At 41.6% G+C, this 10,474-nt stretch overlaps 1 non-coding gene across 1 annotated transcript; it reads left to right on the top strand.

The window, feature by feature from the left end:
* Positions 1–3,772: 3,772 nt before the first annotated feature.
* On the top strand, positions 3,773–3,880 carry LOC130964437 (small nucleolar RNA R71). The gene has a single exon (XR_009080532.1). It is a non-coding gene; the product is annotated as a small nucleolar RNA R71 (small nucleolar RNA).
* Positions 3,881–10,474: the final 6,594 nt, after the last annotated feature.

Raw genomic sequence — 10,474 nt, 5'->3', positions numbered from 1 at the left:
TCAGAATTCATGCAATTCTTTCCTTTTCAATTAAGCACGTTTATTTAAGAAAAGGTGATGGATCATAGGACATTTAAACTTTAAGGCATAGACACTCAGACACTAATGATCAAGACACACATGGATACGCATAAAAAAATCGAAAAACAGAAGACAAATAACAAGGAAATCAAAGAACGGTCCACCTTAATGATGGCGGCTCTTTCTTGCTCTTGAAGATCCTATGGTGCTTAAGCTCCTCAATGTCTCTTCCTGTTTGTTGCTCCCTCCCTCATGATTCTTTGGTCTTCTCTAATTTCATGAAGGATGATGGAGTGTTCTTGATGCTCCACCCTTGTGTCCCATGTTGGGACTCACTCTCCTAGGGAGGTGTTAGTTGCTCCCAATAGTTTGTGGAGGAAAGTGCATCCCTTGAGGTATCTCAGGGATCTCATGATGAGAGGGGTCTCTTGTGTGCCCATTTTTCTTGGTAATGGGCTTGTCCTCATCATGGTGATGTCTCCCTCTATGTCAACTCCAACTGAATAACAGAGGTGACAAATGAGATGAGGAAAGGCTAGCCTTGCCAAGGTGGAAGGCTTGTCCGCCACTTTATAGAGTTCTTGGGCTATAACCTCATGAACTTCCACTTCTTCTCCAATCATGATGCTATGGATCATGATAGCCCGGTCTATGGTAACTTCGGACCGGTTGCTAGTGGGAATGATTGAGCGTTGTATGAACTCTAACCATCCTCTAGCCACGGGCTTGAGGTCATGCCTTCTCAATTGAACCGGCTTTCCTCTTGAATCTTGCTTCCATTGTGCGCCCTCTTCAAATATGATTGTGAGGACTTGGTCCAACCTTTGATCAAAGTTGACCCTTCTTGTATAAGATCTCTCTCCTTGCATCATAGGCAAGTTGAACGCCACCCTCACACTCTCCGGACTAAAACCAAGTATTTCCCCCGAACCATAGTGAGATAATTCTTTGGATTCGGGTTCACACTTTGGTCATGGTTCTTGGTGATCCATGCATTGCATAGAACTCTTGAACCATCAAGATTCGACTTGTTGAATGGGGTTGGTGAGAACTTCCCAACCTCTTCTTCGGATCTCATGGCGGATCCCGGATATTCACCCTTTTTGAGTGAAAAGGGGACCTCGGGGATCACCTTCTTCAAGGCCACAACTTCATAGAAGGACTTGATGCACCCTTGAGAGGAATCTATCCATCTCCCATGACTCGGAGGTGGAAGCTTTTGCCTTCCCTTTCCTCTTTCTAGAGGTTTCTCCGGCCTTGGATGCCATAATGTTATGGAAAAATGAAAAAGCAACGCTTTTACCACACCAAACTTAAAATGTTTGCTCGTCCTCGAGCAAAAGAAGAAAGAAGAGAGTAGAAGAAGAAATGAAGAAGAGGGAGATGGTGGTGTGTTCGGCCAAAGAGGGAGAAGTGGTTCGGCCATTATGGGTGGTTTGGGAGGGAAAGTGGTTTGAATTTGAAGGGTGAGGTTGGTGGATTTATGAAGGATGGATGTGAGTGGTGAAGAGAAAGATGGGATTTGATAGGTGAAGAGTTTTTGGGGAAGAGGTGTTGAGGTGATTGGTGAATGGGGGAAGAAGAGAGAGAGTGATGGTGGGATGGGTGGGGTCCTGTGGGGTCCACAGATCCTGTGGTGTCAAGGAAAAGTCATCCCTGCACCAAATGGCATCAAAATTCACGTTTTGAGCCATTTCTGGCGTTAAACGCCGGCTGGTGCCCATTCCTGGCGTTTAACGCCAGGTTCTAGCCCTTTTCTGGCGTTTAACGCCAGTCTGGTACCCCTTTCTGGCGTTAAACGCCCAGAATGGTGCCAGACTGGGCGTTAAACGCCCAACTGCTAGGCTTACTGGCGTTTAAACGCCAGCAGCATCTTCCTCCAGGGTGTGCTGTTTTTCTTCCTGTTTTCATTCTGTATTTGCTTTTTTCATTGTTCTTGTGCTTCTTATGATCATCAACCTACAAAAAAGATAAATAACAAAAGAAAATAGTTACTATAAAACATTGGGTTGCCTCCCAACAAGCGCTTCTTTAATGTCATTAGCTTGACAGAGAACTCTCATGGAGCCTCATCATACTCAGAACCGTGTTGGAACCTCCCAACACTAAACTTAGAGTTTGAATGTGGGGGTTCAACACCAAACTTAGAGTTGGTTGTGGCCTCCCAACACCAAACTTAGAGTTTGACTGTGGGGGCTCTGCTTGGTTCTGTTTTGAGAGAAGCTCTTCATGCTTCCTCCATGATGATAGAGGGATATCCTTGAGCCTTAAACACCAAGGATTCTTCATTCACTTGAATGATCAACTCACCTCTATCAACATCAATCACAGCCTTTGCTGTGGCTAGGAAGGGTCTGCCAAGGATGATGGATTCATCCATGCACTTCCCAGTCTCTAGGACTATGAAATCAGTAGGAATGTAATGGTCTTCAACTTTTACCAAAACATTCTCTACAAGTCCATGAGCTGTTTTTCTTGAATTGTCTGCCATCTCCAATGAGATTCTTGCAGCTTGTACCTCAAAATCCCTAGCTTCTCCATTACAAGAGAGGCATGAGGTTCACACTTGACCCTAAGTCACACAAGGCCTTCTTGAAGGTCATGGTGCCTATGGTACAAGGTATTGAAAACTTCCCAGGATCTTGTCTCTTTTGAGGTAATTTCTGCCTAGACAAGTCATCCAGTTCTTTGGTGAGCAAGGGAGGTTCATCTTCCCAAGTCTCATTTCCGAATAACTTGTCATTTAGCTTCATGATTGCTCCAAGGTATTTAGCAACTTGCTCTTCAGTGACATACTCATCCTCTTCAGAGGAAGAATATCATCAGAGCTCATGAAAGGCAGAAGTAAGTCCAATGGAATCTCTATGGTCTCATTTTGAGCCTCAGATTCCCATGGTTCCTCATTGGGGAACTCAGAGGAGATTGGTGCACGCCCATTGAGGTCTTCCTCAGTGGCGTCCACCTCCTCTCTTTCCTCTCCATATTCGGCCATGTTTATGGCTTTGCACTCTCCTTTTGGATTTTCTTCTGTATTACTTGGGAGAGTACTAGGAGGGAGTTCAGTAATTTTCTTGCTCAGCTGACCCACTTGTCCTTCCAAATTTCTGATGGAGGACCTTGTTTCATTCATGAAACTTTGAGTGGTTTTGATTAGATCAGAGACCATTGTTGCTAAGTCAGAGGTATTCTGCTTAGAACTCTCTGTCTGTTGCTGAGAAGATGATGGAAAAGGCTTGTTATTGCCAAGCCTGTTTCTTCCACCATTATTGTTATTGAAACCTTGTTGAGGTCTCTCTTGATTCTTCCATGAGAAATGTGGGTGATTTCTCCATGAAGAATTATAGGTGTTTCCATAGGGTTCTCCTAGGTAATTCACCTCTTCCATTGAAGGGTTCTCAGGATCATAAGCTTCTTCCTCAGATGAAGCATCCTTAGTACTGCTTGGTGCATTTTGCATTCCAGACAGACTTTGAGAAATCAAATTGACTTGTTGAGTCAATATCTTGTTCTGAGCCAGTATGGCATTCAGAGTGTCAATCTCAAGAACTCCTTTCTTCTGACTAGTCCCATTATTCACAGGATTCCTTTCAGAAGTGTACATGAATTGGTTATTTGCAACCATTTCAATTAGCTCTTGAGCCTCTGTGGGCGTCTTCTTCAAATGAAGAGATCCTCCAGCAGAGCTATCCAAAGACATTTTGGATAGTTCAGAGAGACCATCATAGAAGATACCTATGATGCTCCATTCAGAAAGCATGTCTGAGGGACATCTTCTGATTAATTGTTTGTATCTTTCCCAAGCTTCATAGAGGGATTCTCCATCCTTCTGTCTGAAGGTTTGGACTTCCACTCTAAGCTTACTCCATCTTTGAGGTGGAAAGAACTTTGCCAAGAAGGCATTGACTAGCTTTTCCCAAGAGTCCAGGCTTTCTTTAGGTTGAGAATCCAACCATATTCTAGCTCTGTCTCTACAGCAAAAGGGAATAGCATCAGTCTATAGACCTCAGGGTCAACCCCATTAGTCTTGACTGTGTCACAGATTTGCAAGAATTCAGCTAAGAACTGATGAGGATCTTCCATTGAAGTCCATGGAACTTGCAATTCTGTTGCATTAGAGAAACTAATTGAGGCTTAAGCTCAAAGTTGTTTGCTCCAATGGCAGGGATAGAGATGCTTCTCCCATAGAAGTCGGGAGTAGGTGCAGTAAAGTCACCCAGCACCTTCCTTGCATAGTTGGCATTGTTGTTGTTTTCGGCTGCCATGTCTTCTTTTTCTTTGAAGAATTCGGTCAGGTCCTCTAAAGAGAGTTGTGCTTTGGCTTCTCTTAGCTTTCTCTTCAAGGTCCTTTCGGGTTCAGGATCAGCTTCAACAAGAATGCCTTTGTCTCTGCTCCTGCTCATATGAAAGAGAAGAGAACAAGAAAATGTGGAATCCTCTATGTCACAGTATAGAGATTCCTTGAGGTGTCAGAGGAAAAGAGAAATAGAAAGAAGAAGGAGAAGAAGAATTCGAACTTTAATTAGATAAGGTTCGAATTGTGCATTGAGAAGGAGTGGTACTCCATAAATAGAAGGATGTGGGAAGGAGGGAAGAGAATTTTCGAAAATTAAATTAAAAGATTTTGAAAACATTTTTGAAAAACACTTAATTGATTTTCGAAAATAAAAGTAAGAAAGAAATCAAGTGATTTTTGAAAAAGGAATTGAAATTAGAAATAAAAAAGATTTGGTTGAAAACTATTTTGAAAAAGATGAGGTTAAGAAGATATGATTAGTTTTAAAAAGATGTAATTGAAAGGATATGATTTGAAAACAAAATTAAAAAGATATGATTTGAAAACAATTTAAAAAAAAAAGATTTGATTTTAAAAATTAGTGACTTGCCTAACAAGAAAAGATATGATTCAAACATAAAACCTTCCTCAACAGAAAAGGCAAAAAATGTTCAATCAAATCATTAATTGTTAGTAAGTATCTTTGAAAAAGGAAAGAAATTGATTTTGAAAACATTTGATTGAAAGGATATGATTTGAAAAAGATTTGATTTGAAAAACTTTGAAAACTTGAAAATAAATTGATTTGAAAACAAAATCTTCCTCCTAGCACCATCCTGGCGTTAAACGCCCAGAATGGTATCCATTCTGGCGTTTAACGCCCAAAATGCACCCTTTTTGGGCGTTAAACGCCCAACCAGGTACCCTGGCTGGCGTTTAAACGCCAGTCTGCCTTCTTCACTGGGCATTTTGAATGCCCAGCTTTTTCTGTATAATTCCTCTGCAGCATGTTCTGAATCTTCAATTCCTTGTATTATTGACTTGAGAAGACACAAATAAAATATTTTTGGATTTTTAATAATCAAAATGCAACAAGAATCAAATAACAATGCATGCAAGACACCAAACTTAGCAGTTTGTATACTACTGACACTATATGAGACATATAAACACTCAAGCCAGAAGAATTCAAAGATCAGAGTAAGAAATCATCAAGAATTACTTGAAGATCTTTAAGACACATGAATGAATGCATGCAATTGACACCAAACTTAAAATGAGACACTAGACTCAAGCAAGAAACATCAAATATTTTTGGTTTTATGATTTTGTAATTTTTTTTTTGTTTTTTTTTTTTTTTTTTCGAAAATTAAGTGGAAAAAGATATCAAAATTCTTAATGAGAATTCCAGGAATCAGTGCAATGCTAGTCTAAGACTCCGGTCCAGGAATTAGACATGGCTTCACAGCCAGCCAAGCTTTCAAAGAAAGCTTCGGTCCAAAACACTAGACATGGCCAAAGGCCAGCCAAGCCTTAGCAAATCACTGCTCCAAAAGCAAGATTGATAAAGATCATCAAGCTCTTGTGATGATAAGTTGAAACCTCGGTCCAATGGAATTAGACATGGCTTCTCAGCCAGCCAGATTTCAACAAATCATCATGAAACTCTAGAATTCACCTTCAAGAATTTCGAAAAAAAAATACCTAATCTAAGCAACAAGATGAACCGTCAGTTGTCCAAACTAGAACAATCCCAGGCATTGTTACCAAAGCTTGCTCAAACTTGAACAATCCCCGGCAACGGCGCCAAAAACTTGGTGCGCGAAATTGTGAACAATACTTTTTCACAACTCTCATAATCCCCGGTAATGGCTCCAAAAACGTGGTAGCTCAATACCATGGCATTACACAACTTCGCACAACTAACCAGCAAGTGCACTGGGTCGTCCAAGTAATAAACCTTACGCGAGTAAGGGTCGATCCCACGGAGATTGTTAGTATTGAAGCAAGCTATGGTCATCTTGTAAATCTTAGTCAGGCAAACTCAAATGTATATGGTGATGAACGAAAATAACATAAAGGATAAAGATAGTGATACTTATGTAATTCATTGGTAGGAACTTCAGATAAGCACATGAAGATGCCTTCCCTTCCGTCTCTCTGCTTTCCTACTGCCTTCATCCAATCCTTCTTACTCCTTTCCATGGCAAGCTTGTGTAGGGTTTCACCATTGTCAGTGGCTACCTCCCATCCTCTCATTGAAAACGATTGCATATGCTCTGGTCACAGCATAGCGGAATTCATCTGTCGGTTCTCAATCAGGCCGGAATAGAATCCAGTGATTCTTTTGCGTCTGTCACTAACGCCCCGCCCTCAGGAGTTTGAAGCACGTCACAGTCATTCAGTCATTGAATCCTACTCAGAATACCACAGACAAGGTTAGACCTTCCGGATTCTCTTGAATGCTGCCATCAGTTCTCGCCTATACCACGAAGACTCTGATCTCACGGAATGGTTGGCTCGTTTGTCAGGCGAGCACTCGGTTGTCAGGCGATCAACCATGCATCGTGCAATCAGGAATCCAAGAGATATTCACTAGGCCTCAGATGCTTGTAGAACAAGAGTGGTTGTCAGTCACTTTGTTCATGGGTGAGAATGATGATGAGTGTCAATCATCACCTTCATCAAGTTGAAGAACAAGTGATATCTTGGACAAAGAACAAGCGGAATTGAATGGAAGAACAATAGTAATTGCATTAATACTCGAGGTACAGCAGAGCTCCACACCTTAATCTATGGTGTGTAGAAACTCCACCGTTGAAAATACATAAGAACAAGGTCTAGGCATGGCCGAATGGCCAGCCTCCCAATGATCTAAGATAGCATAAAACTCAAAGATAGCTACCAAGATGTCAAATACAATAGTACAAGGTCCTACTTATAGAAAACTAGTAGCCTAGGGTGTACAGAAATGAGTAAATGACATAAAAATCCACTTCCGGGCCCACTTGGTGTGTGCTTGGGCTGAGCAATGAAGGAATTTCGTGTAGAGACCTTTTCTGGAGTTAAACGCCAGCTTTCATGCCAGTTTGGGCGTTTAACTCCAAATTTTATGCCAGTTCCGGCGTTTAACGCTGGAATTTCTGTAGGTGACTTTGAGCGCCGGTTTGGGCCATCAAATCTTGGGCAAAGTATGGACTATTATATATTGCTGGAAAGCCCAGGATGTCTACTTTCCAACGCCGTTGAGAGCGCGCCAATTGGGATTCTGTAGCTCCAGAAAATCCACTTCGAGTGCAGGGAGGTCAGAATCCAACAGCATCTGCAGTCCTTTTTGGTCTCTGAATCAGATTTTTGCTCAGGTCCCTCAATTTCAGCCAGAAAATACCTGAAATCACAGAAAAACACACAAACTCATAGTAAAGTCCAGAAAAGTGAATTTTAACTAAAAACTAATAAAATATACTAAAACTAACTAGATCATACTAAAACATACTAAAAACAATGCCAAAAAGCGTACAAATTATCCGCTCATCACTTTCCAGAGATTTGATGGCCCAAACCGGCGTTGCAAATCAGCTTCAGAATTCCCGGCGTTTAACGCCGGAACTAGCACAAAAGTTGGAGTTAAACGCCCAAACTGGCACAAAAGCTGGCGTTTAACTCTAGGAAAAGTCTCTACACATGAAAGCTTCAATGCTCAGCCCAAGCACACACCAAGTGGACCCCCGGAAGTGGATTTTTACGTTATTTACTCATTTATGTATATCCTAGGTTACTAGTTCACTATTAATAGGACCTTTTGACATTGTATCTTTACCTCATGACACTTTACATGTTTCATATTGTACCTTCTACTGCATGAGTCTGTAAACCCCATGGTCGGGGGTGAGGAGCTCTACTATGTCTTGATGGATTAATGCAATTACTACTATTTTTCATTCAAAAACGCTTGTTTCCATTCTAAGATATCACTTGCTCCTCAACTTGATGAATGTGATGATCCGTGACACTCATCATCATTCTCACCTATGAATGTGTGCCTGACAACCACCTCTGTTCTACTTTAGATTGAGTGGATATCTCTTGGATTCTTTAGCCAGAATCTTCGTGGTATATGCTAAAATATATTGGCGGCCATTCTTGAGAATCCGGAAGGTCTAAACCTTGTCTGTGGTATTCTGAGTAGGATTCAGGGATTGAATGACTATGACGAGCTTCAAACTCGCAATTGTGGGGCGTTAGTGACAGACGCAAAAGAATCACTGGATTCTATTACGACATGATCGAGAATCAACAGATGAATAGCCGTGTTGTGACAGAGTGCATTGAACATTTTCACTGAGAGGATGGGAGGTAGCCATTGACAACGGTGAAACCCTACATACAGCTTGCCATGGAAGGAGCCTTGCGTGTATAAAGAAGAAGATAGTAGGAAAGCAGAGATTCAGAAGATAGAGCATCTCCAAAACCTCAACCTGTTCTCCATTACTGCAAAACAAGTATTTATTTCATGTTCTTCCACTTTTCACAATTAAACCTGAGAATTATTGATATCCTGACTAAGAGTTACAAGATAACCATAGCTTGCTTCAAGCCGACAATCTCTGTGGGATCGACCCTTACTCACGTAAGGTATTACTTGGACGACCCAGTGCACTTGCTGGTTAGTTGTGCGGGATTACAAAAGTGTGATTGCAATTTCGTGCATCAGTACCATAGGCACCATGACCTTTGAGAATGCTCTGTGTGACCTGGGGTTAGGTAAAAACCTTATGCCACTCTCTGTAATGGAGAAACTAGGGATCTTTGAGGTACAAGTTGCAAGAATCTCACTAGAGATGGTAGACAAATCAATTAAACCAGCTTATGGACTTTTAGAGAATGTCTTGGTAAAGGTTGAAAACCTCTACATCCCTGCTGACTTCATAATCCTAGACACCCGAAAGGATGAGGATGAATCCATTGTCCTTGGAAGACCCTTCCTAGCCACAGCAAGAGCTGTGATTGATGTGGACAGAGGAGAGCTAGTCCTTCAATTGAATGAGGACTACCTTGTGTTTAAGGCTCATGGTTTTTCTTCTGTAAACATAGAGAAGAAGCATGAAAAGCTTCATCCAATTCTCTCCATATAGAGTCAAGCAGAGCCCTCACACTCAAACTCTAAGTTTGGTGTTGGGAGGCCACAATCATTCTCTGAGTATCTGTAAAGCTCTGTAAGAGCTTCTTGTCAAGCTATTGACATTAAAGAAGCACTTATTGGGAGGCAACCCAATTTTATTTATCTATATTAATTACTTTTTCATTTTATTTTCTAGTGTTAGTCTATGTTTTCTTTAAGTTGATGATCATGTGGAGTCACAAAAATAGCTGCAGAACTAAAGTGGAATAAAAAACAGCATCAAAAATAGCACACCATGGAGGACAGGCCTACTGGCGTTTAAACGCCAGTAAGGATAGCAAAATGGGCGTTTAACGCCCAGTCTGGCAGCTAGGCGTTAAACGCCAGAAATGGCACACAGACTGGCGTTTAACGCCAGAAAAGGGTGTCTGGTGTCTGGCTGGCGTTAAATGCCAGTAAGGGTAGCAGAATGGGCGTTTAATGCCCAGTTTGGTAGCATTCTGGGCATTAAACGCCAGAATTGGCAGCCATACTGGCGTTTAATGCCAGAAAGGGGCATCAGCCTGGCGTTTAACGCCAGAAATGGCACACAGAAGGCGTTTAAATGCCAGAAAGGTGCAGGGATGAGAAATCATTGACACCTCAGGACTTGTGGACCTCACAGGATCCCCACCTACCCCAACTCTTTTTCTCTCCTTTTCACACCTTTCCATAACACTCTTCCCCAAAATAACCTCCACCAATCACCTCCATTTCTCCTCCAAAACCATCATACAACCCACCTACCCCCCCATTCAAATTCAAACCATATCCCTCCCAAACCCAACCCCTACTACAAGAATTCCCTCTTCACTCCACTCCTATATAAGCCCCTCATCACTCCTTCATTTTCACACATTATAACCACCTAAAATCCCCATTGGCTGAACCATTCACACACCTTTATCTCCTCCATCTCTTCTTCCTCTAATCCTTTCTTTCTTCTTTTGCTCGAGGACGAGCAAACCTTTTAAGTTTGGTGTGGAAAAAAGTTCTGTTTTTTTTGTTTTTCCATAACC

The sequence above is a fragment of the Arachis stenosperma genome, chromosome 2 (assembly GCF_014773155.1).
Source record: "Arachis stenosperma cultivar V10309 chromosome 2, arast.V10309.gnm1.PFL2, whole genome shotgun sequence".
In the NCBI taxonomy this organism is placed as follows: Eukaryota; Viridiplantae; Streptophyta; class Magnoliopsida; order Fabales; family Fabaceae; genus Arachis; species Arachis stenosperma.
The sequence above is the reverse complement of the archived record's forward strand: the minus strand, read 5'-3'. Positions and strand labels throughout refer to the sequence as shown.